We start from the raw sequence: 27,588 nt of genomic DNA, 5'->3' as shown, positions 1-27,588 counted from the left end.
TTCCATCTCTACAGCAGACTTCTTAGCCCATGCTTCCTCCAACTTTATAGAGACCAGATCTACCTTGCTTCCTCCAGGAAGATTCTCACCAACTCTATTGAACTCCTTTCTCTTGTCGTAGCATACAGATCAGACTTCACCTGGGACTCTCATGACTCCACCATGAGCTTTATAATGTCAGCTACTTTTCAGGGTGGTGCATAATCCTGAATCCCTCAGTGACCCAGAAATGTGTGGACCTATCTAAGAGCAAGAACAGCCTCCTGTGATGTGTCTGATCCACCCATTGAGGTGGCATGGTTCCTACCTGGACCAACTCATGGTGTGGAGAAAAGACGCAAAGAGAAGACAAGGCTGGGGATCAGGTGGGTGGATGGAAGGATGAGTATACATCCCTATGTCTATCCATCCCCCACCGCTATGTGCGTCTATCCATCTATCCCTCCATCCATCCAACATCTGCCCATCCTTCCATCTATCCAGCCAACACTCACCCATCCAGCCATTCAACCATTCTTCCATCATTTATCTATCCAACCAATTATCATCTTTGCATCTTCCAATATCCTACCTTTCCATTCATCCATCTATTCATTCATTCACTCATCCATCCATCCATCCAACCAACAACCTACTGACCCATCTTTTTCACAACAAATATCTACCCATTCTAGGTGGACGCATGGCTGACAAGTGGACAGATGAATGAGAGAATGACCAGCAGGTAATTAACCAGAACATTAAACAAGAGAATCAGAATTTGGGTACTGTACAGATACACTCAAATTAAGTCACTGATCAATGGTTCCAAGTGTGTCTCTTTCAGAAATTGTGTGAGGTCCTGGGGCTGCCACCAGGAGCCAGTCACAGTCCAATCCCCGGGGGGCTTGGAATGGAGTTGAGAGCCTAAAATATGTACATAAACACAACCATGTATTCAAAGTGACCACTGCTTGAAGGTCTGATGGAATGGCCAGTCTGGGATGCTTCAGTTACAGGAGTTGGGGAGTGACTGATGAGTGGGGGTGCCTTAGTTAACAGGAAAACCTGAATGAGAGGCAACCAGCCACATGAAAGTTTGAGGAACACACAGAACAGTGGACATAGAGGTCCTGAGGCAGGAGCCAAGTTGGCCTTACTCACTTTAAAAGGCCTATTGCACCTTAGACAGAACCAGAGTAGGGACTTGAAGTCTGAGGTGACAGTCAGATGTGGCACAGGCACTCAGGCTTTGTAGGCCATTAAAGTCACGGATCAGTCTCACTGTGAGGTAGAGAACTCAGAGCTGACGTATGGCTTGGCTCTGGTGGGGCCAGGAGAGAAGGAAGATTCCCCAGTGTTTGAGCTGCTGGAAGATAGGCTCAACAGCCATTCCCAAGGATGGAGGAGACAGGCTTGGAAAGCAGGTGAACTCAGAGCCTGGAGAGGGAACACGCAGGCTCAGGATCCGAGCCCAGGACTAGAACCTGTCATTTAGTCACCCGATTGTCCTAGTTAGTCTCTTCACTTCTTAGATCTCTGCATCTTCACCTGAAGCATGGAGTTTTGGGTTGAAGTGGCCCAGTGAACCTTTGGCTGCATCCATACCTGTGAACCGTACCTCCATAATGAAATTCCTGTCAGAAAGACCAGGGCTGGTTGTGCTGTTGCTATGGTGATAGCGTTGTTGATTGATGTGGATCTGAGGTTTATTTTTGATGGTGAGAGCAGTGGGAGTGTGTGAGCTGTGTCGGTGTATTGGTGATGATGGGTGGTGAAAATTAATGCAGGGGATATTAGTGGTGGATCTGACAAGGGAGGTGTTAGCGGCCTTGGGTATGGCGATAATGCCTTTTGGATGGTGACAGTGATGAGCTGCTGGTGCTGCTGGTGGTAGTGATGATAGTGATGGTGGTGATGCTGATGATGGTGGTGATGGTGATGGTGGTGATGGTGGTGATGGTGATGGTGGTGATGGTGACGGTGGTCATGGTGATGGTGATGGTGGTGATGGTGGTGATGGTGGTGATGTTGATGATGGTGGTAGTGGTGATGACAGTATTGGTGGTGGTGGTGGCAGATGTCAGTAACTGAGGCAGATATGCACAGTGACACATTACACCTGATATGAGGATAAAGTAGTGAATGGCAACCTGAGGTTGGGCTCAGAGTCATCCCTTTCTGCTCTACCTGGGAACCCGCTCTCTGTGGTTTATGACTCTCCAAAGCCGCAGGATCTGTGTGTTCTCTCCTTTCTGGGCAGGCCGAGGATCACAGTTACTGAGACCTGGGGTGGCTGGAATTGATCTTGGACTTGAAGGTCTTTGCTTCCCATGGCCCCGTGGCGTCTGTGATCTTTGGAGCAGTTGGCTCTGACCTTCCCTCATGTCAACACCTTCTTTAAAGAACCATGTGCCTTTTTTGGTCCCTGTAGTGTGGCTTGGAGGGACTGGCCGTGTGAGGACTCTTCTTCTCTGACCATGGTCACAGTGGGGTAGTCATGTGACAGCAGCTAGGTAAGAGTTCTTTCTCCCTATGACTTTTCCTACCCAGCCAGCAGGGGGTGCTATCACTTGGCTCCATAGACAAGGGTGCCAATTGTTATCTTTCGTATCCCTGGAAGGGTACCTGTTTGCAACTGATGATGCCAAGGGAAGCAGAGACACAAACAATGAAGGAAGACATGGAGACAGAAAGTAGTGTGGATGAAGAAGACCAAGGGGCAGTTGCAGAGAGAAGCCAGTGGCTTTGTAGGAGCATTTGAATCCAGCTGTGCTTGAAGACATGATCCATCCACCCTGAAGCTCTGAGTCACACCAGCCACAGGACAGCCTCTGTTAGTGAGCTGGGTCCATGTGCTTTGCATCAGTTCCTAATGGCTGACCTCCTCCAGCTCCTAAGACCCCAGAACCTTCCCAAGAAAGCAAACTTTGGGGACAAAAGACTCCTGTCTAGCCAGACCCAAATCTGGCTCCTTTGCATTCTCTGTGCTAGGAACAGATTGGGACTGACCCAGTTCCAGCCAACGCTACCTTACCTCCACCATGGGGCACCACAGCAGTAGCCCTGCAAGGACAGCTTCTTTTCATTTTACAAAATCTTGCAACTAGTTAAAGCAATACAGGATGGCAGGGGCAGGAGAAAGATGTCACCTGACAGTCATCCTCACGTCAGAGAGAACCCCAAGAGACCCAGCAACCCACTCCTCAGACCGCCTGAGATGCATGCATTCTGTTTCCTGCCCGTGAAATGATAACTTGGGGCTTTGCTGGCCACCAATACATTCTAGAGCCTTCCTGGATGAGTGTGGTGCCTGCTTCCGTGTTGCCCGTAGCTTGATGTATTCCGAACTGTATCTGTAGGCCATTCCCTACTTCCGGTCATGAGATGCAACCCAGAAGATATCTCAGAGTTGTGACACATTCAAATTTGAGGTAACATTTTGGCCACTGCACGCTCAGGAGTCCCTTGCTGTTGCTTGGCGCGGAGCTAGGCATCTCAGCATTGCTCAGCTTATCTTGTTGCCTTGACTACAAGGCCAAGGTTATACCTGCTTTATGATGGCAATGGGTGGTCATGTTATGACCAGAGAAGAAACACTGTATTTATTTCTGACATTGTGCACAGGTGACTTGCTACACTGGTGTGTGTGTGTGTGGGGGGGGGGGGGATGGCAATCACCAAGGCAAGGACTTCAGATATTATATAGGTTCTGCATTCTGATGCTCTCTGAGACATCGTGACCCACCTGGGTGACAAGGCCCATGTTGGTGACAACACTGATTTTATGTATCTCTAAAGAATTCAGGAGGCTCAAGGGATGGCTCGGCTATAAAACTACTTGCTACTTTTGAAGACAACCTGAGTTCAGTTCTCAACATTGACCTTTGGTGGCTTACAACCACCTGTAACCCCTGATCCAGAGGATCTGATGCTCCCTTCTGGACTCTGAAGACACATACACACACACACACACACACACACACACACACAAATCAAGCAATATTTGAAAAAGAAGAAATTGGGATGGGAGGAAGCTGCGGAAAGGTAGGTGGCTTCATTGAGGTGGCCAGTCATGTGGCTTGCCAGGGACTTTCCTGGTTGGTTTTGTCATTGAAAGTCCCCATGGTGGGAACTATTGCTTGGGAAAATCAGGACAGTGGGTCACCCACTACCCTACCTTCCGGGCATGTCCCCCAAGGGCTGTGTCACCTCTGGCACGTCCTGTGCCTGCTTCTAGGACATCAGATTCCAGGCCGCCTCCCACACTGGCTTCTGGGAAAGTGTTTGCTGAGCAGGCCGGTCTAATGCCCTCAGGCTTAGCCTGTAGCTCCCATGGGCTGGCAGCACACTCTGGCCTCAGGTCCCCCATGTCCTGGAAAGAAGGGGAGCCAGAACTATTCCCATGAGCTGGCTCTTCTGTGCCCACCTGGGGAGGCTGGGAAGAAGTCCTGGGAGATCCTGGAGGCTTCACCTTCCCACCTTCCCGTCCCTTGCTGCAAAAGTGGAAAACAAGGCACAGAGAAGGGAGTGGCATGTTCAGCATGTGGCTCTGAGGGTCTGGAACTCCTGTCACCCTGATCCATTCGGCTCTCTCCCCATGCTACACATGGGGACAACAGTAGACTACCTCAGGGAAAACCCCAGCCATCGTGCTGCTGGTTTTTGGGCCTGTGTCAGTCTAACCAGTGGCTACAGAGCCTTTGGCTCCTTTGAAAAACCAAGGCATCTGAGGCCTCAGTCAATTCATCCAACTTAGAGGAGACCGGGCTAGTTCAGGGAACAGATGTGGCCAGCCCAGACTCCACATGGGGCTAGGTAGACTCCCCATGGTATCTTCTTGTCCCTGTGGCTTAAAGAAGGACACCATAACCCAAAAGGCTGGAAGCTGCCCTCCTGGAGGAAGAGACTTGCAAAGGACCCAGAGACACCAGTATGAGTGCCACAGCACGTGACTGAATGATTCTCTGTGCCACGGCGATCTGGGTTTTATCAAGGTCATCTGTAGCTAGCCCTTTTTCAAAAAGAAGTTTTTTATTTTTTATTTTTTATTTTTTATTTTTTTGCCTTTTTCAAGTTTTTATTTTTTTAATCTTTACTTTTCCCATTTTTCATGCATGTGTAGGTGTGCGTGAGTGCGTGAGTGCGTGCATGCATGCATGCATGCATGCGTGCATGTGTGCGTGTGCATGTGCGTGTGTCTGTGTGTGTGCATGTGTGTGCGTACATGCATGCGTGTATGCATGCTTGTATGCACATGGCATGCATGAGAAAGCCTGAGGACGATGTAGGGAGTCATTGTCTGTCGCCCTTCCAGCTCATTCATGGAAGCAGACCAGCATTTATATCAGTTTTTGGGGATCTGAACTCAGACCCTCACACTTCACTGCTAAGTAGTCTTGCTAACTTTCCTGTTCATGTTCAAGCAGCTTTTTTGGAGGGAAATTAGCACATCTCAGTCACAGGCTTCCCCAGTTTGCGCTGTCCTCTGGGCCCAGGGGCTGTGCCTGGAAGAAGACTGGAAGAGCCCAGAAACCCACCCGAGTCCTGTTCCAGCTGCTAGGGCACACACAGCAGACGTACCTGATACCCAGGCCTCGTGACACACGCTGTTTTACTTCTTGATGATAGGGAACATTTCTGTCTAGGAGATAGAGTGCATGGGCCCAGTCATAATCAGGGCACAGAAACCCACAGGCAGCGGCTGCTCCAGCATCATCTTTTAACTGTTTAGTTATTTGTAAACACAGAGAAGTCTCGATGTTCTATGATATAGAGAGAGAACATGTTTCAAGAGTCCATACACCAGCTCTTAGGTCCTTGGAACTGGCCAGAAGGCTCCTGGGCTCTTCTGTAGGCCAGAATTTCCATACTTGTGTGAGGAAGAACTCAAGGCTGACCAATGGCTGTGCTTCTTAGCAGCTCTATGCCTTGTCCACTAAACCCTGTGTCATAGAGTAAACTTGAGGCTCCAGGAGCCAAGTGTCCTGTCTCAGGTTTACCCCAAGGCTTCAGGTGTCATGAGTTCAGCTCATGGGAAGTGCTGGGTACCACATGGCAGCCAGGTAAGCCCTGGCCAGCAGGGACTTTGTCAGGCCCTGGCATCTTTTGGGACTTCTGCTTTGGTTTGCCTCCTGGAAAGTTCCTAAGTCCCCCTTCAGTGTGTGGAGGTTAGCTTAGTATCTAGTAGTGACCCCAGATCATCCAGATGGGGAACCCCAAGCAAGAACAGAGCTCATAGCTCCTGCTTTGCCCCTCTCCCTCACTCCCCAGCCAACCTTCTATATAGGGTATATTCAACTTAAGGGTGACTCCTAAGGGTCTGTCCATGTCTGAACCTATAGATGGGACCTTAAGTGAAAATTATCTTTTTTCAGATGTGGTTAGGTGAAGAATCTTGAGGTGAGGATACTGAATTCTCCATGTAGGCTCCAGCGCCTCCAGCAACTACCTTTATGGGAGAAGCAGAGGGGCTTACATAAAGTAAAAGGGATGTCAGGTGATGCAGGGTCCAGGGAAACACAGCCCCCAATACAGGTCTGTCTGGAGCCCCTAAGAGCTTAGAGAGGCAGAAGGATCACTGTGGAGCCTCCCAAGGGAGCACAGCATGCTACACCACGACTTTGGCTTTCTGTATGAAACCCCCAAAAGGTCAAGTCTTTTATCCGAGGCCACCCAGTCTGTGATCATCCAAAGCCACAGGAATGTAAGAGCAAAGTACTTCAGTCCTGTGAGAGACAGCAAAGTCCTTGGGCTCTGGTCTAGGAGGGCCATCCCAGCTCTGTGCCATACACACACAATGGCTCACTTGGTTGCTGTGCTGTTTCTCCCAGGGTACCCGTGAGTTGGGTCAGAGAGAATGGGATGCTTACAATGACATTCCCTGGGATCCTGTCTGCATGCAGCAGCCCTGCCAGGCTCATGGGTATCTCTTTACTGCACACCTTGCACCACGAGCCTTGGAGATTGAGATCTTTGTGCTTTATGTACGATGCAACATGACACAGAGAGGCAGACCAGGGCAGGTCCTGGCCATTTCCCAGCATCCCCTTCCAGTAACCCCGTCCTGAAGCCCACACCCCATCCTGATCCCCTAAGCTGTAAGTCACAGGTGTCTTGTCTATTGTTTGTGAGTAGGGCTCACACCCAGGGCAATCTGCAACACCTCAGGGCCCTGGCCACTGAGGAAGGTATGACATTGCTTGTCTCAAGCAAGTTCCCCAGAAATCTGTGGTATCTACTGTCTCTTGTCTCGTGTCACAACAAAGGCAGAGGAAGCAAAGACTTTGAGCTGTGGTAGCACGGCAGGCCAGCAGTCACGTAGCCTGTTTCCCTGAGCCCATCACTCAGGATTCAGCACAAGGTTGCCAGGCCCTTTTAGCATCCTCACACACCAGAGGGGCTGGGCTGAGAAAGATGCCACAAGGTCTGGGGAGGGCTCAGGAAGTGCCGATGCACATCTCCAAGACCCCAGGAATGCGGCCCGCTGCCAGGCAGGGGCCTCTCGCCAGCCAACCTTGCTCCATTCCTCAGCAGAGTCTGTGATCTGGTTCCAGCCCAGGAAGGTACAAACAGCAATTTTGGGCTTCCTGAGGGGCCTCTTTGGCCAGATATTTTCAGCTAAAGCTCCCTGGGCTGGTGGCCAAGCAAAGCAGTCCAGGTGAAGGGTCCCAGTGCCCTCCGCCACCCAGGAAGGAGCAGAGGCTGGGTAACTCATTTGTTAACCCCCGGTATTTATCAACATGTATTTGGAGCATGGGTCTTCCCCCACAGCCCCGATCAACAGGCAGGCTAGCAGCCACCAGGCCTTGTGCCAGAGCTGGGTGTCCAGAATTCTCCTAAGAGCTGGTTGGGCTGGGAACCATGGAAAGGCTTTGTGCTAAAGGCCTCAGGGGAGCAGGAGGGAGTCCCAGAAGAGTATGTATTGGGACTGAATTGTGACCCTTTCTACATATGACAGTTCTGATACCAGAGCCTTGGAAGAGACCATATTTGGACATAGAGTCAGAGAAGAGGTGACCAGGATAACAGAGGAGGCCAACAGGACAGGCCTCGATCTAGTCCGACTGGAGTCATTCTAAGAAGTTATATCAGGACATGGACACGGAAAATGGCCATGTGAGTACGCCAGGAGAAGATACCGTCTCCAAGCCAATGACAGAAGCCTTAGTTAGATTTGTGACACTTCCATTTTGGACTTCAGCCTTCCAGGATACAGGGTCAGCTCTTGAAGCCCCCAGGCTGTGTGGTTACATTGGGAATTCCTCTCCTTCTTCTCATGTTCATGAGAAGGTGCAGGACTGGACGAGGTTGGAAGAAATGAAGGTAGCGGGGCCAGAAAGGGGTATCTGTCCCACAGCAATGGGAGGAATGGACAGGTCCATCCAGGGGGAAGCTCAGGGGACAAGGCTCCCATGACCACACACACTGTTTAGATTTACCGATTTACTGGCAAGTGCTCATGTGGAACTTGAGCCTTGCACGCACTAGTGGCCTTCTACCACTCAACATAAGTATCTCTCCAAGCTCTTGAGTTTTTGAGGTAGGAGTATCCAATGCAGCCTGGGCTGGCCTTGAACTTGGAATCCTCTTGTTTTGCAGGCATGCACTACACACCCAACCTAGACTTCTGTTTTAATGCCGATTTACTTTGTAATGAAAATATGGCTTTCAGGGAATCCAGGTAGACGGCTGAGTGAATGTTTAATCTGATTTGATTGAGGTGTTATGCTGTAGAATGGTTCTCGCACCTGCTGAGCTTACAGCTCTGTGACTTGGCCAGGTGTAAGTGTAGGAGAGTCCTGAGCCTCTCGAGCCTCCTCGAGGTCATGCTGTCCCTATGCTCCTTCCCCGCCCCACTTACAGCCTCGTCTTGGGCCTCTCTGGTCTGCTTTCTTTCGAACCAGATCAAACACTTCCTGCAATTTGGTAAAATGGTAAAATGCCCTTTGGACGAGCCTTTCTCATACACAGTAGCTTTCAAATGCTAAAACAGTAATGCTTGCGGCTCTCCCTCTTTCTATGGGCAGAGAATCCCCCCCCCCCCCCCCGGGACTGTTTGTGCACACTCTCCTGCCGCTTTGCATTTGGGTAGAAATGGATAGTCTGAGGACATGCTCACCACTCAAAGCTATGGTGAGCATTTGTGTCTGAATCTTTGTGTAATGGTTTTCATTTCTCTGAGAACCCAGGGGTAGAAGAGTTGGGTCCTGTGACAGGTGTCTAACTTTCTGTTTGTGGGCACATGTACGGATGCAGAGACACGTGTACTTGTATGTGTATGCATATGGAGATGGGAGGACAGCAGTGGGTGCTGATCCCCAAGATGCCATCTACCTTGCTTTTTTTTTTTTTTTTTTTTAAAAAAAAGGTTTATTTCTTTCTATTTTACATATATGAGTGTTTGACCTGCATATGCGCACACACGTGTGTGTGTGTGTGTGTGTGTGTGCCACTTGCATACTTGGAGCCAATGAAGATCTGAAGAGGGTAGCAGGCCCCCTGAAACTAGGCTTACAGCTGTGAGCTACTCTGCGGGTGCTAAGAACTGAACCTGAGTCCTCTGCAAGAACAGCAAGTGCTCTCACCCACTGAGCCATTTCTCCAGCCCCTCCACCTTTCTTTTTGAGATTGGGGCTTTCCCTGGCCTGGCTCTCATTGGTTAGGCTGATCTGGCTGGCCAGCAAGTCAGCACGGATCCTCCTGCCTCTGTTTCCCCTGCAGTGGGATTACAATACACCTGGCCTTTACATGACTTCATGGGATGGGAGATGTAGGTCCTCATGCTAGCTCTGAAAACACTTTACTCACCAAACTGTCTCCCTGGTCCCAATTTTCTAAAAATTGCTTTCTTCTTCAAAACAGGGTTTCTCTGTCTTGGAACTCACTCTGTAGACCAGGCTGGCCCCGAACTCATCAGAGATCCACCTGCTTCTGCTGGGATTAAAGGAGCACATCGTCACTATCTGGATCCCCAACCCCTTTTATGTTTAGAAAATCTTGACTTTTTGTAGGGCTGTAAATGGTTACTTCTGTCTTACCAGGAAGCCTGGCAATCCCAAGCGAGGTCATGTAATGTTGGTCTTTCTATTTGGAAATCCGGCTGATGCAAGCCACTTTTTTTTCTTTAAAGATTTGGTGTTTTCCATGACACTATCATCAAGCTCAACCAGGATGCATGTGGAGACCAGTCTCTGAATCCTGATTCTCTTTCCCTGACCTATGATCTTCCTCACACAAATAAGAACACCTCCGCATGCTAAATGCCTGAGGTGGGAGGCCGGCTAGCAATCAGCAGAGTCCTCCAATTTTACCCCCGGCACACGCTGCTATTTTTTCATGTGTATGCATGTCTACATGTGTGTGATGTTGGGAATCATCTTCCATTGGTCTTCCACCTTGTTCACTGAGACAGGGTCTCTCAATCAAACCCAGAGCTCACAGATATGGCCAGTCTCACCAGCCAGCTTGCTTTGGGGATTCCCCTGATTCTGCCTTCTGAGGCTGGAGTTACAGGTGAACTGTTACTTGTGCCTGACATTTAAATGGGCTCTTATTTAAACAGCAGCAAAAAGCTGGACTAATTTTAGATATTAGGTCATTAATATCCCAAGCTTGCATCCTCACACTCGTGGGATGAGAGCTTTAATCATGGAGTTCTCCCTCAGCCCTGTTCTTGTTTGCTAATTTTAAAAATGTTTTAGGTCTTCACATTCCAGATAAAATTAGTTCTTCAGTTTTCAATGGGATTGGGTTGAACTACAAACTTGAAAACAATAGATGTCTCAATAGTGAGTCTCCATTATGTCTGGAACTCATCTCTGGGGTGTTTCATAGTTATCAGGGTGGATTCTTGGCTGTCTTTTCTTAGATTAGTCCTATGGAGTTGGTTTTTTTGGAGAGGGGTTCTATTTTAAATGCAATACCTAATATTAAAGTTAGTCTATTTTTTGCTACTATTCAAATATGATCCTGCTTGCTTCTGGGCTCTTCACTATTCTGCATGCACCCCCACCCCATTGCTTGTCTTATTGCAATGGCCAGGATCTCCAGTTTAGTGCTGACTGGAAGCGTTTAAGCACATAGGCGCTTCCCTTTTTCAAGGTCTCAAGGCGAAAAGTTTGACTGTGTCAGGTCTCCATTTTTCACCAGAGTGAAATGTGATGTGGGCAAGGCAGGAATTGTGGGCCTCACACTTTGCTGTGGAACAAGACCCTTGGTGAATCTTGACAGGTGTGCACTATGGAACATGGCTGTGTCAGTCAGGTTTCCTCAGATACAGATAAGCCTCCACTCAGCTGTGGACTATGGAGGGTGAGGAGTCCCTGGCCCAATGATTCCAGACTGGGCTGCCAAGAGAGCCAGGGCATCCAAAGGCCAGGACAAAACACAGGTGTGGAAGAGATGGCCACCTGCTTTGTCAGAACCAAGATGTAAATACCAAGTGCTTTGTTGACAACCTCTCAGATGCAGTAGAAGTTGCATCTGAGCTGCTGCCTGGACAGATCAAGCAAATGTGAATGACTGACTCTCACACCAAAAACTCAGAGGAGGACACAAATGTGGTCCTAGGCCTCTCCTACATGTAGTGGGCACTGTGACCACATGGTCACCTATTTAACTACAGCTGTTCTGCCTGTTCCTGGGTCATCTCAGCAAAGCCACACGAGGTGTTGTTACTGCCTGGCATCCGTCTTCCAAGCAGAATGTCTACAAGATATGCTCACATTGGGACTGTGAAGATGGCTTGTTATTTCCACGTCTGCTTGGTACCACATCCTGTGAGTACAGCCCACTCTGCAGGCACATGGACTGCCGACAGACAACTGGGTTGTCTCCCATGCAGGGCACCAGGCCAAGCCAGTTAGGAGCCACATGGGGCTGAGAGTTGACAAATATCTCTCTCCAAGTCACAGGGCTTGACTCAAATCTTAGCTGTGCCAACAGGCAAATGACTCAACTTCTTGGAGCCACGGTTTCCTCTTCCATGAAATAGGCACAGAAGGCAGACATTATTCAGAGGCATGAGGCTTGGACATCACAGCCCACCCAGCTGTGAGCGTCTATGCCAGCAGCAGAACTGTCACAGTGGGTAGAGGTAGTGGGGTAGGGTGGGTCCTGGGGTCAATGCTGGACTGCATTTACAGAGATGTTTGAAGATTCCCTAGCAACCTTTTAATTATTTAATTCTATTTTGCGTGTGTGTGTGTGTGTGTGTGTGTGTGTGTGTGTGATGTTATGCATTTGGAGGTTAAAAAAAAAAGGGACTCAGGTTTTATGTTCCACTATATGGGTGCCAGGAATCAAACTCTGGTAATAAGGCTTAGTAACTTAGTAATAATTGCCTTTACTGGCTAGGCCACATTGCCTACTCTGGTGTATGATATTTAGAGACCAAGGACCTTTGCAACACTGGCAGGATAGGTATGGCTGTGGAACACACAAGAAGACTATCTCCAAAGATGCACCAAGTCTCTCTGGTCACATCTTATGGGTGAGGTGCAGCCAAGGCTCCAGGGGCCCTGCTTACCCAAGGCCACTTGCCAGTCGCAAGACTCTAGCCCACAGAGGGGCCCATGTGAATATCTGTCTGGGCCCTATTTCCCCATAGCCCAGTGTGCACATCAACCCCATTCTGACCATGTCAGGGTGTCAAGAAGCTCAAAGCACCAACACTTCACTCCAGAATCTGAGGGTACAGGTCTGTGGAGCTTGTGAGGGCCCTCTGCTATATCCACTTCCAAGCCTGTTGGGTCCTGTAGGTACCAATCACTGTACAGGGTATATGCGTCACAAATCTAGCTGTGTCGTTCATCCCACAGTCTTGGAGGTCCTAGAACTCCTGCATCTTGACTCCTGCATGGAGATCCTCTTTCTCTCCCCCTCATTTATCTCTGGGTTTGGCCATGTGTGCAGGGGCCCTGAGACGTCAGACACTCAAAGGGTACCTGACGATTCAGAAGACTTCCCTGGGGTTGTGCTTCCTATGCTCATTGGGGCCTGTTCAGGGTGAGAGTGTGAGTAGAGGCCTGCAGACCCTAGGCTTTTGAGGGCCCTGCTGACGGTTCTAAGGGAGTACAAAGTGGTGTTGGACAGGCAGAGTCCCAGGTGAGCCAGTTCTGGTCTCTTCAGGCCGGGGTTCGAGTCATCCCCACATAACCCTCTGTTTCATCTCCTGTGAAGTGAGTCTGACGTCAGGACCCGCCTCCCAATGTCCTTGTGAGTTCTGACTCTGCGGTCATACAGTGGGGTGGCCAGCGGTCAGACCTGGCCATCAGGAGTGCCCAGAGGCCACGCGGGCCTTTGAGAGGCACCGAAGGCCTTGAGTCTGCATACCAGCTGCCACCCACACAGGCCGACACCCCTTCCAACCCTGCAGGGGACTAAGGTCATTTGGAATTGGGAGAGGCCAGTGACATGGGGAAGGGCTGAGCTAGTGTCAGGTGTCAAGACATAAATAGAACCTGGGGAAGGCTACAGGAGAGGTCCCTTATCACACTCAAGTGGGCCCCGAAGGTCCTGAGCTGGTTGGGAAGATGGGTACATAAGATTTCCCCAAACATCTTCCCCCTCCAGGGACTTGGAGACTGGAGGAGACACCAGGATCCCAGTAACCTGGGCAAGACCATTGAACTACCTGGCTCTTCTGGCCAGGTCAAGAGATCTGAGCATGAAGATTCCAACAGCAAACATCACTGACCCATGTTGGGGTTATCAGGGTGACAGTTCAAGGGAACAATAGTAAGTCTTGAGCTGTTTATCCCTGGACTGGGGACTGGGCACAAGACAGGTCTCACATGAAACCCTTGGACAGCCATAAAAAAGGTGTCTCAGGTTAATACAGGGCTGGAGCTAGGGTCCTCCATGGAAGATATGCTTGTTGGAGACATAGCTGAAGGCCCAGAGCAAGGGTTAGTGGTGGAAACTGCCTGTGATCACATCAAATATGACTCCTAGGGCTCCAACACATGGAAGGTCTGTCCATAGTGATGCTGTGTAGAGCATGGAGCCGACACTCCTGCCCTCTCCTTCCTGCTGCAAAATCCAGCAATGAAAGACTTACTGTTCTCTCTCTCTCTCTCTCTCTCTCTCTCTCTCTCTCTCTCTCTCTTTCTCTCTCTCTTCCTTTCTCTCTCTCTCCCTCTCTCTCTCTCTCTCTCTCTCTCTTTCTGTGTGTGTGTGTGTGTGTGTGTGTGAGAGAGAGAGAGAGAGAGAGAGATGTTCAGGACATGGAGTGATGGATGCTTAGTCAATCCTTTCAGCCGTGAGTCCTTTGCTTTGGCTAGTAGGTCTCACCTCTTCACATTCCACATAGGATTTCATGTTTCTTCCTGGGGGTGTTCCCCGTCTACCTGGTGACTTAACCTCTCTCCTAGTTTTATTCTGTTGCTGTGACAAATCTTTTGACCAAAAGCAACTCAAGAGAGAAAGGGCTTATTTAAAGTACCAGGCACAGTCCATCATTTGTGACAGGAGCTTGAAACAGTGGTCACACTGCATCCAGTTAGGGACGGTGAGAAGCAAATGCACCCAGGCGCCTTCTTGCTCCTATCTAGCATTCTCCTGGCCAATACAAACAGGGAGCCCATTGTAGGGAATGGTGCTACTCACAATGGACAGGATCTTCCCATCAATCAATAATCAAGACAACCAACCCTCCACAGGGTAACTTGATTTATGTAATCTTCCAGTTTGGCCCCTGTGGTGGTTTGAATATACTTGTCCCATGGGAAGTGGTATTATTAGGAGGCATGGCCTTATCGGAGGAGGTGTAGCCTTGTTAGAGGAAGTGTGCCACGGTGGAGGTGGGCTCTGAGGTCTCATATATATGCCCAAGTCTGGCCAGTCTGATCCAGAACTTCCTCCTGGCTGCCTGCAAAAGAGTCTCCTCCCAGCTGCCTGAGAACAAGATGTAGAACTCTTGCCTCCTCCAGCACCATGTCTGCCTGTGCACTGCCATGTTTCCCACTGTGATGATAATGGACTGAACCTTTGAAATTGTAAGCCAGTCCCTATTAAATGTTTGCCTTTATTAGAGTTGTCTTGATCATGGTGTCTCTTCACAGCAGTAAAACCCTAAGACAGCTCCCTTCCCAGGTGATTCTAGGATGTGGCACATTGATGGGTAAAATTAACCATCAAACCTAGCAGACAAAACACTGCACATCCTTGCTGACTCCCAGTCTGTCTCCCCACAAGCCAGCAGTGTTTTTCTTCCTTGCTATCCCATCCTAGTGCTCAGCTCAATGCCTGATGCTTGGCGAGCCTATACCAGTTACACAATAGATGAGAGGAGTAAAAACCAGGCACCCTTTTGCCACTGTGCCTTTCAGCCTGGATAAGCCAGATGGGAAGACCCCTGGTCCAAGACCCTGCCAAGTCGACTCCACGTAGGAGCCTCAGGAGATAGGCAGGGAAAAGCCAGTTGTCTCTGGGACCTCTGAGCCCAAGCACTACAGGGAGGCCAGGGTGGGTTTGTGTGTTTGAAATCGTGAGCTCTAGGATAGGCTGTCACAAGTGCTGAATGGAGGACACCTCAGTGGTGGGCATGCAATAGCAGCTGAGTCAGCTAGTGTGTTTTATCCCCCTCATTCCTTATGTGTGTAATTTTGGGTATTGTTTTTCAGGACACCATCCACCTTGTGTTTTGAAACAGGTCTCTCATTACCTAGAGTTCACAGTGATCCCCTGTCTCCACCTCTCCAGCCCTGGGTTTACAAGCACATGCTACCACACCTGGCTTTTCATGTAGGTTCTGGGAGTGAAGCCCAGGTCCTCATGCTTGCAGAGTAAGCACTTTAGTGAATGAAGTATGCAGACTCTCAATCTTTACTATTTACTATGAAACTAAGGTATTTTATAGATTATGTAAAAGAAAGATACATATTCCAAACTCCAGCCTGAATGGAAAATGACAATATCCAGGAATCACATTGGTCTAGGGAACTACACCAGCCAGGGTTAGGATTAGCTGTGAGTCAAGGGTACCTCCCTAAGAGCAGTGGCCCAGACAAGTTAACAATTCAATTTCCCAAAAGAAAAATTTAAAAACTGGATGGGAGGTTTCTTTGCCATACAAAAGCCTCCAAAGACAGAGGCTCCTTACTGTTTCTGAAGGAGATGTAGTAGTTCTTGGATCAGGATGATCTTCACCATCCAGAAGCAAACTCAAACTCTAGCCATTACATCCGAGTAATATGATGGATGAAGAAGAAATATGTCCCTTGGTTTTTAAGGAGGATTTCTAGAAGTTGTAATATATTCCTTCCTTCTTCCACCCCTCATTGTGCCTCTCCCTTCTTCTACTCTTTCCTTCCTTCCCTGCTTCTCCTGTAACATGACCACACCTAGCTGCAAGAGAGTCAAGTACAGATGCCATTACATAAGTGAGCCATGTATCTTTTCCATCTACAGTATCTTTGTGTGTCCACAGTGGAAAGCCAGGGTGGGTGGTTTTGAAAAGTTATTGTTCCCAGTTTCACTGATATTTGTGATTTCCCCAGATATTTGGTCAACTGTTCAGGATCCATTTTGTTCTAGCCTTCTTCAGCTGGCCATCTTGTACCTGGCTGGATCATCTCCTTATCATAAGCTTCTAGAAGCACAAAGGTCAAGTCCAAGAGTGATTTGACATCAGACATGAACTGGTATCTGTAGTTTCTCTTCCTGTACTATCCTGCAGTGACTAGAAAGTGTTGGAGAAATGCCTAAGACGAGACATACCCTCCCTGATTCCTTCAGTACAATGGAGTATCTCATGATTTTTCTCAACCCAAAGTTCTTGCCTGCATCTTCCTGTGGGCTTGCCCAGCATCTGCACCAGAATGTGAGACTGTTGCCTGTATACAGCTGTACTGCACAGTCCTTCCGCAGGGGCCCAAGTATGGGGCTGCTCACCTGCATCTGGAACCCTGGGTGGGGAGACTGTGGGTCTGGCCCTCCATCACAGGGATAGAGATGCAGCCACCAGGTTGGGATGCTGCTTATGAGTCCTCTCAGAACAGTGACCGTATCAGGAGTCAGCATCCAACTCACATGGCAAAGAATCTACCAGAATGCCTGCTTAGTGTGAATTTCAGGTAAGTAGATATGTAAGTTATTTTTCTGTTGCTGTGATAAAAACATCAAGACCAAGACAACTTATAAAAGAAAACATTCAACTGTGCTTATGGTTCCAAAGGGATAGAGTCTATGATGGCAGAGTATAGGTGTGTCCACAGGAACACCCGAAAACTCACATTTCAAATTGTAAGCAGGAGGCAAGGAGAGGAATTACTGGAGATAATGGAGGGCTTTTGAAAATCACAGCCCACCCCCCGAGTGATGAATCTTCTCCCACGAGGCGACACATTCTAATCCTTCCTAAATGGTTCTACCAACTGGGGACAAAGTATTCAAACACATGAGCCTAGGGGGCCATGATCATTCAAACCACCATATTCCACTTCCTGGTCCCATTGGCTCATAGCCATAACATAATGCAAAACACATTTAGTCCACCTTCAAAAGTCCCCATTGTCTGTCACAAACTCAATACTTTCTAGAAGTCCAAAGTCTAATGTCTCTCCTGAGACTCAAGACAATCTCTTAACCCACTGCAAAAATCAACAGCAAATCACATACTTCCAGCATACAATGACATAGCATATACATTACCATTCTAAAAGGGAGAAAGATGGGGGGGGGGAGGTGAGAAAATACTGGGTTAAAGTGAGTCCAAAACACAGCAGAACAAAGTCCAAATCCTGTAGCTCCACATATCAGGTCAAAGAGCTTTGATGACTTTTCTGGTCTAGCTTTTCTTCCTGCAAGGGAGGTCTCTCTCATTTGTGCTGGTTCCACTCCTCGTGTGCAGCTCTCCTTGACAGATGTCTCATTGCTCCGACATCTCTAACATATTGGGGTCTCCAACACAACTCAGGCTCACTTTTGTGACAGGGTGAGCCAGTGTGGAGGCTCCCCCACTTTATATTCTTGCTGAAGCCATTTCAGGTTTAACTAGAATCTGATCTCCTTCGTGGAGGATTCCCATGGGGAATTATCAAACTCTATTCTAGAAACCAAAGCTCAGGACGTCCTAGGAACTTATCTTAGCTTCTGCCAGAACTGCCCGTTTGTGCCGAATACCCTCCAGCTAACTGCTTATCTTAGCTTCTGTCAGAACTGCCTGATTGTCAGAACGTGCCAGGGAGGGACCCTACCCAGTCATCCTCACCACCTCAATTGTTAAGAAAGTTGCTGGTATCATTCCTTGGATCCATCACCCCCAATTAAAGAAGGTGGGTGAGGACACGGCAGATGGAGTGTTGCTGTTACTTTGGGCCTCTGTAAAGATAAGACTGTCTGAGATCATTAACCCAGAACACGTTGTTCATCCTTTTCCTTTCTCCCTGTCTGGAGACAGGAGCACATAACCTTCAGCGTCCCCCTGTCTGGACTTGGAAATTAAAAACAACAGACACAAGGAAGGTGAAAGTTGATCTGACTATGGATAAGCAACCCCCCTTTCCATAGCAACCTTTGTTTTTTTTTTTTTTCCATGTTTGCTTTTGGAACTTATTTAAACTGTTGGAGGGATGGCTGTGGGGACCTATCTTCTGAAAGAGAAATGCAGAGACTCAGTTCTATTTGTGCGCTGTGAACATGCCTGCACACAGTTAGGGGCCAGGTAATGGGGTGAAATTTTTATTGTGCTAAATGAGGGATACATTTAGGTAAAACTGGGGCTTCCTAGAAGCATGGCAACAGCTATATAAACATATAGAGAGGGGTCCCTTCCAAACACTGCATGATCAGGAACTGTAATTCCATAACCAGAAGACTAAAAGATTAGAGACAACTCAGGGATGACTATGCTCCATGGGATGTTAAAAGAACCTGGGAAATAAGACTCTCTTATTCTACCAAAAGAGACCCAGAGAATAAGTTCACCATTCAGAGGAGGCTACCTTCTCAAGCCCCCAGACCTATGCATGGGTCACAACAGAGACCTTCTACCCTTCCCAAGAGGAAAGACCCAAACATGACCAATGTTTCCTAGCATAAGACTGGCCCCAGTCAGCACCAAAGGCATTATTGCCCTAGGCCCCCCTGGTACCAGGGCTGGGATTCCTTCTACATTCTCTTCCCTTGACAAGGTTCACCGTTTGCTCAATCACTTCTAGCTGGGAATTGGTCGGGATTGTTGACTGTGCCTAAACCCTCAACCCCCTTACTACAGAGACCACCAGTGCACCAGCAAGTAAAGACAGTTGTAACTGGGAACAGCCTAAGCTAACACTGGAGACCTATCAGAAGCTGGAACCTCCCTGGTGTTCAGGACTTTTGACCTCGATGCTTGCTTTACTTTAATGCTTGTTCTTCTACTCTCCAGGTCAGTTCTTCTGATCAGCAGCAAGAGTGCACGAGACCACTTGGTAGGTGGGCATCCACAAATGGTTTAACTAAATGTGCCTCCTCCAAAGTAAGTCCCTCTTTTGTGTCCCAGTGCACACACCAACCCAGGTGTACTCCTATAACAGGGAAGAAGAGAGAGCACACTTTAATGTGGACCCCAGGCTGCAAGAGGAAGAGCAAGCCTCACCTATCCTCATTTGGCTCCTGGTTGGAGCTGGTATTGCTGGGCCCATAACCATAGGAACATTAGCCTTTAGTTGGTGATTAAAAAAAAAAAAAAAAAAAAAAAACTTAGAGAATTGAGTAAAGAATGTACCAGGGCTTAGGGATATTAGAAGATCCCATATCTAGACTAGAGAAACCTAAGCAGACACCTTAGCAGAGGTCATTCTGCAACATCAAAGAGGCTTAGATCTTCTCTTGATGAAATAAGAAGGAGTGAGTATGACTTTAGGAGAAACCTGTTGTTTCTATGTCAACCAATGAGGGGCAATCAGGGAAAACCTTGTTGTGGATAGGGAAAACTTCTTCAAAAGGGAAGAAAGGAGGCCTAGATCATATACTTGGTATTAGTTTCTGTTTATCTTGTCCCCATGGCTGAACATCTTACTGTCAGCATTAGCCAGACCGGTGATTCTTATCCTGATCAGGCTAATGTGGGGCATGGGGGAGACTGCACCCTCAACTGCATGGCCAACTACACCAGAGAATAAACTCAGTTAAGCTACTCATCCCTAGGACTGACGACTAGGACTGACTACTCACCTAGAATAGGACAATGATGTAGGTAGAGCCTGCAAGTTTTTGAAGCATCCTCACTGGACAAGATTTCCCAGTGGAATCCTGCAGCAGCATTTCTTCCCAAACAACTTCCCCAGTTGATGGGTTGTCTGTTTAACATTTATATTAGAATAATGTTATAAGAAATGGTCATCTGAATAAATCAACTGTCTTACTTAGGGTTTCTATTGCTATGGCAAAATGCCATGACGAAAAATTAAGTTGGGGAGGAAAAGGTTTATTCTGATTACACTTTCACATTGCTATTCATCATCAAAGCAATCCAGGACAGGAACTCAAGCAGGGCAAAACCCGGATGCAGGAGCTGATGCAGAGTGTGGGGAGCCAACAGAAGGCGGCTATCATTCTTGCAGCGATCTTGAGCCATATACCCTGACAAGAGACTTCATTACAATAGCCTACAACAGCTGAGCACACTCTGATAACATCTTGCTTTAGATACCCAGGATCTTCCCTTGGGTGTGTGAGACTTAAAGGTGTGTGACTTAAGGGTGTGACTTAGAGATCAGATTTAGAGACAAGACCTAAGGGCATGACTTAAAGGCATGGCTTAGAAGTGAGACATATAAAAGGTGAGAGGCAGACAAAGAAATCAGTAGGAATTAGGCATTGAGGAAGAAGACACTTGGACTAGAGAACTCAGAAGAAATAATTATTAAGTATTAGGCACTCGGAGGCACTAGGGACTAGGAACTCAAGACTTGGGACTTGGACTAGGAAGAGAGACTGAAGAGTAAATGGGATTGAATCACACTCTGTCTGGTCTCCATTCCTCGAGTCTATCCTCATTCTCTCTCTTGCTGAACCCCGACTCTCGGACCAGAGCAACCTGGGGCAAAGCAGGCTTTAACAATTTAGCCCCCAAAGCTTTTGGCGGGTTTCCAACATTGACAGAGTGGTCCGAGACATTTTGGCCCCCAAGGGTGGGGTAGCTCGGGCCACAACAGCAGAGCCCATGGGGTGCTTGTTTGCTGGCTTGCTCGGCTTGCCTTTATATAAAGCCCAGAATCATCAGGGATGGCACCACCCATAATAGCTGGATCACTAAGTGAGATTTCTTTTTCTTTCTTTCTTTCTCTCTTTCTTTCTTTCTTTTCTTCCTTCCTTCCTTCCTTCCTTCCTTTCTTTCTCTCTTCTTTCTTTCTTTCTTTCTTTCTTTCTTTCTTTCTTTCTTTCTTTCTTTCTTTCCTTTTTGTTTTGTTTTCTACAACAAGACTTCTCTATGTTACCCTGGCTGTCCTGGAACTCATTCTGTAGACAAGGCTGGCTTTGAACTCAGCGATCTCCCTGTCTCTGCCTCTCAACTTCTGGGACCAAAAGTGAGTGTCACCACCACCCTTGATCACTAATTAAGGAAATGCCATACAAGCCTGCCTACAGCCAGATCCTATGGAGGCATTTTCTTAATTGAGGCTCCTTCCTCTCTGGTGACTCTGGCTTGTGTCAAGTTGACATAAAACCACCCAGTCCACCAAGCATATTCAAAAGACAAATCTTGTGTGAACATTCTAATTGCTGAGCACCTTACAGGTCATAGACCACAGACTCTAAAGTCAGAACCATATGTACAACATTCAGCTGCCATTTGGGATGGAAACTGGTCCCCTGGATGACGTCTGTAGAAGCTTTCATTTGTTTCACTTTTAGGAGCAGAAAATTCCTTAGCTTTTTCCCCCCTCCTACAAGTCAGAAGTTTGGCTGTGCCTGTGTGCGTGTGTGCATGTGTTTCTTGCTCTGAGCAGTCCCCCATTCCAAGAAAGACAAGGCCCCTCCTCATTCTCCTGTCATCTCAACAGCCTTGGCTCAGCATTCCCTGGTGCTCCTTTTTTTCTCCTAACTGGACAGTCTGTATGTCCTTCTGCCCCACTTGCTCTCTCTCATTTTAGACCTATAGTGACAATTTTGGAATTTTGGTTTCTTTTTAAAACACAGAAATATTATTAGAGCATGTTTTCATGTTAATCCCAGGTGTGGGATACAGGGGGTTCAGACTGTCCACAGCAGCTGATTTCAATTTGCCTTGTGCAGAGGTGTGAGCTTGCCAGCTGCATGACGTTTGGAGTTCTAGGAACTTTCAGGGGGGTATATAAATACTAGGGTCCTGAGAGGTGTGGCAGGTTGTTGGTTGCTGTTGGTTGCCATTTTTTAAGTACTCGTGCACAAAGAAGAAACAACAACAAGAAAATAGATATTCTCACAGTGAAGATCAAACTTGCCCCAAGGAACTCAACACCCCTAATCAGCAGGAAGTAGCCTAATGATAACATCAGTCCTGTTCCAGATAATTTCAGCCCCTTTCCTTTCTATCCTTTTCCCCTCTCCTATCTATGTTAGGGGGTTGAAAGGGTTGAAAAAGGGTGGAAGAAAAAAGAACCCACAGAGTAGCCAACTACAGCTATATACTCTTCATAAGAGTGATCACTAATAACCACACGACAGAGTCAATAGTAGGCTGTCTTAAAATCTTCTCTGCCAAATAAACTAGTCCATTACCTTTCAATTTAGCCTCAGACACCTCTTGGGATGAGGGCTGAAAGCAGCCAGTCTTTCCCCCAACGGTCTCCAGCCTGGTTGCTATTCCAGTTCCCCTCTGACACCTCTTGTGCAGGCCTGCACAGTCCTCACCTGTCTCAGAACCACTGTCTTTCAGATGCCTACTAGATGGCTGTTAAACCCTGCTTACATGGCAAGCCACTTTCCTAGTCCTAAGTCTTAAATTCCCCTACATTCTTTCAAACAACAGCATGTTCAGACCTGTCACGGCAACAGCCCCTGTACTGGCTTATGCATGAGTTACTTTTCTACTGCTGTGATAAGATACCATGATCAAGACAACTTATAAAAGGAAAACTGTAATTGGGCTTGTGGTTCTAAAGGGACAGAGTTCATGATAATGGAGCAATAGCTGGTAGGCAGGAATAGCTGGTAATTCATACTCCAAACCACAAGCAGGAGGAAGAAGAAAGCCGACTCAAAAATGGCAGGGGTTTCTTGAAGCCATACCCCCAGTGATACACCTCTTCCAACAAGGTCATACCCCCTGATCCTTTTCAAATAGTTCCACCAAGCAATCAAGTATATGAGCCTATAAAGCCCATTCTCATTCATCCCACCACTGACTTGGCTTTCCTGTGTCCCCATGTCCCCACTAGAGGTGTCAAATAAGCATGCCCCTGCCTCTTTAAGGAGGTGACACAGAACTTGTGCTGTATGCTTGTTGGTTCTCCATGGTTGGTATGTCTTTTGTATACAACTGTACCTTTTGTTTTATTTGACTGTCCTCAACATCTCTGAAATCCATAAGCTCTGAGAAAAAACCAAACAGCTTAGGTTCAAATCCTAGCTTTACTTCTGTATGCTGTGTGGGTTTAGGGCAAGTTTCTTAACCTTTCTGTTCCCATTCTTCATCCACAGACATAACTGTGATGGACTTGAGCTCTCAGAGTACCTAGCAGGCTAACTCTGCAGTCTTCCTCTACCAGACCCTGTATAAATGACAGTGGTTCAAACAACAGCTGAGAATGAGGGCATTAGGATCTGGGTGGGATAAAAATGGAGACTAAACACTGGAGCCTGAAACTGGGGCTATCCAGCAAAAGATTAGAGGATGAAGAGAGCCTGCAGCTGTCCAGAGTGTAGCAGGCCAGTGCTAGGCTGAGAACCCAAGTAGAGCTGGTCTACAAGTATTCACCATTGTGAGGGCAGGGGAGTGAGCCTCTCCCCATCAGCTGGGGAGACAAAGATGAAGCTAACAGGGAGGGTGATATTTTCCTGACTGCATTCAGGTGTCACACTAAAACATGAAGTTCACCTCGTAGCCTGAAACTCCAGGCAGAGTCCATATAGCCAATACAGTCCATCTGAACCCCACTGCTGGGATCTGGGGTTTGATCAGACCCCAAATTTTACCTGATGGTGGATCTCAGGACCACTAGGACCATGAGGCCTACTGATAATAAATATTCAGCTAGAAACTGTAGACCCAAGCCAGACCTGGTGACACAGACTCACTCTCTTAGTTAGAGTTTTACTGCTGTGAACAGACACCATGACCAAGGTAACTCTAATAAGGACAACATTTAATTGGGGCTGGCTTACAGGTTCAGAGGTTCAGACCATTATCACCAAGGCAGGAACATGGCAGCATCCAGGAAGGCATGGTGCAAGCAGAGCTGAGAGTTCTATATCTTCGTCTGAAGGCTGCTAGCAGAATACTGGCTTCCAGGCAGCTAGAATGAGGCTCTTAAATCCCATGCCCACAGTGACACACCTACTCTAACAAGGCCACACCCACTTCAACAGGGCCACACCTTCTAATAGTTCCACTCCCTGAGCCAAGCATCTACAAACCATCATCCCCAATATCCAACTACTTGGAAGGTTGAGACAGAAAGCTTACAAGTTCAAGGCCAGGCCTGGGAAGAGTGCTCCAGTAGGTAAAGTAATTGCTGTGCAAGCATAAAGTCCTGAGTTCAGATTCCCAGCATCCACTAGGTGGTAGACAGGTGGTATGTATCTATAATACCAGGGCTGGGAGGCAGACACAGGAGGATCCCAAGAGCTCACTGGCTAACAAATCTAACCTAATTTTCCAGCTTAAGGCTCAATGAAAGACCCTGACTCAAAAAGTAAGGTGGAGAGCAATAGAGGAAGGCATCGGGCATTAACCCCTGGGCTAACCGGTGCCCTTCTACACAAATATACACCAAGGCCAGCCTCAGAAGGAAAGAAAGAAGGAAAGGAAGGGAGAGAGAGAGAGAGAGAGAGAGAGAGAGAGAGAGAGAGAGAGAGAGAGAGAGAGAGAAGGTAGTACAGTCAGGCATAGTGGTGGCACATGTCTGTAATTCCATCACTAAGGAAGTAGATGCCAGGGGACTGCCACAAAGTTGAAGCTAGTCTTGACTACATAGTGAGAACTTGCCTAAAAAACTACTAGTCTGAAATGCTTGTAAGAATTCAAGGGTCATCAATAATGTAAAATACTGTCATTAGCTATGTGTGTGGTTCAGCTATGTGTGCTGGGTTAAGTTCCCAGCACCTGCAAGGACGCTCACAATTCCTTTAACTCTGGTTACAGGAGATTTGATACCCTTTAATGACCGCTGTTGACACTGGATGCAAATGGTGCACATACATGCATGCTGAGAAAACACTCACAGACATAAAATAAAAACTTAAATCTAATACACACAGATGAAGATGGTGAGGGTTTTGCATCTAATGTCTGTACTCTTCAGCATTTGCATGGAGATGCTGATTCTATCCACACACTAAATGTGCACATGAAAAATTATAAATTAACCTCCAAGGAAGAAATCACCTGTAGAACTTCTGAGGGAGTAAAAGTAAAACAGGAATAAGTAAAACCACACTCATCTGTAGCGGGAGGTATTTAAAAAGTGCCATCCGGCTGGCTCCTGGCTCTACCGCCATTCAAATTCCCTCTTTATGTCCAGCACGGGCTGGCCATCTCAATACCACCAGCCTGGGGCCCCTGAGACGTTGGCGTGGTCGCTGCCTCTGCCCACTGCCAACCTCAGGGTTAGCTATCACAGTACCCAGTAACCCAGTAAATCAAAACTCTTAAAGCTTATAGTTAACCAGTCAGATTTATATATCAATAAAATCTCAATACACAAGATGCCCACACAGCTTAGATAAGCTATCCCAATTATTCTAACCTTTTGATGTACATAACTATCTGAGGATACTAAAGCCATGCTGATTCAAGTCTGCCTCCATTTTTGCCTTCCTCCTTTTGTCCTGCTGCATCTCTCTCCCCAACTCTTAGCTCCGCCCCCTTCCCCCTGTCCAATCACAGGCCTCCTGCTGCACCATTTAAAATAGATTGGGCAGGGAAATTCCTGCCACATTTCACCCTTTCTGTTAGAATAAAAAAAAAAAAAAACTTTCTCTCAAAATATAAATTGAGCACTGCTATTACCATTTTGTGACTTATAAAGTACAAGATATACCTAACACCCAGTCCAACATTGTCAATAAAAAAAGAGCACTGTCCTCTATCCTAAAAGACTATAATTCTGCACCTGGCTTATGTCCTGGCTTTAGATTGAATGCCATCTGAAAATCATCCTTTCAAATCTGTTCTCTCAAAGTAAATAGCCAGGGTTGGCTATGAGAATATAAGTAGTTTTCAGCCCCGTCAGAAGTCTGCAAAGTACCAACATATCTGAAAACACAGGAAGCCTAACATAGCTTCCAGAATTGAGGTAAATTGTAGAGACAGCTGCCTACCTACATAGCTCCAGTAGATCAGGAAGTTGGAGCATCAGTCTTCAGCCTTCTGGCCAGGATCATCTGACCAACAGGAATTATTAAGGACAAGCCTATTCAGTCTTGGTAGAACTAAGCTGTCCTAACCTGTAATTTGTGTCCTTTTTCTAGACAATATTTTGTCTTTAGATGAATTGAGGCAATTCTTGCCTAGTGGCTGTCTTGCCACAACTGGAGCAATTCCACTGATGCTCAATTTCTTCTTTGAATCCAAGAAAGGGATGCTGTCAGGAGCAGATTTGTCTCAATAACAAATGAATAAAAACATTAAATGTCACATTCTGTGGATTTCTGATGTTTTTGAAAATCAACTATTTATGTAAAGTAATCTGGACTGTTGTCCATTAACTACTCTCAGCTATTTCTAACTAAAATCTTGAAAACTCTCTAACAATAAACTCAGAGCCATGAATTTGCTATTTGGCCTTTAACTCACAGGCTTCAACATCTCAGATCAGTTTAAAAATAACAGTTATAGAAGGACTGGGTCTAAGTCTTGTACTTACAAAATTTTGTATCAATAGAAGAAATTTACACCAATGAAACCCTTGATTTTGCCTCAAAATAAATTCTGTACCATTTAAGAAATTATGACTTCAACTTAATAACAATTATAAAGATTTCTACTAATTGAGATTATGGCTATACCATCAATTCTAGCTATTTCCTCCCTGTTCCAATTATGACCATTTCTACATTCCCTAGAATGACAACCCATAATAACACCCTCCAGCACCAAAACCCAGAGAGCTGGGTCGATGACTCTTCATAACTTATTCAAGCTGAATATGGGTGTTGAGATGTTTTGAGAGGGGTGGGGGGAGGTTAGGGAGAATAGTCTCTGATGTCTGTGTCTTGGCTGAATCTGGCTGAAAGTCCAGGACATCAGGAGTTCAAGTGGGTCAGTTCAGCATGTCTGATGAGGAGATTCACCAAGGCTGTATATTCTGTAATATACAAATCTCAAAACAATATTTCAGTATCACCAAGGTAATTTTTTGTTTGATTCTCTGAAATCTAGCCCTCTGGAGGTCTCTCTTCGTCATATCTGATCCATAGAACTTTGGAAGGCATAATGACCCTAATCACCTTTTCTAAAAACACAAAGTTTTTTTGGAA

The sequence above is a fragment of the Arvicanthis niloticus genome, chromosome 1 (genome assembly GCF_011762505.2).
Source record: "Arvicanthis niloticus isolate mArvNil1 chromosome 1, mArvNil1.pat.X, whole genome shotgun sequence".
Lineage (NCBI taxonomy): Eukaryota > Metazoa > Chordata > Mammalia > Rodentia > Muridae > Arvicanthis > Arvicanthis niloticus.
This window is presented reverse-complemented; position numbering follows the sequence as displayed.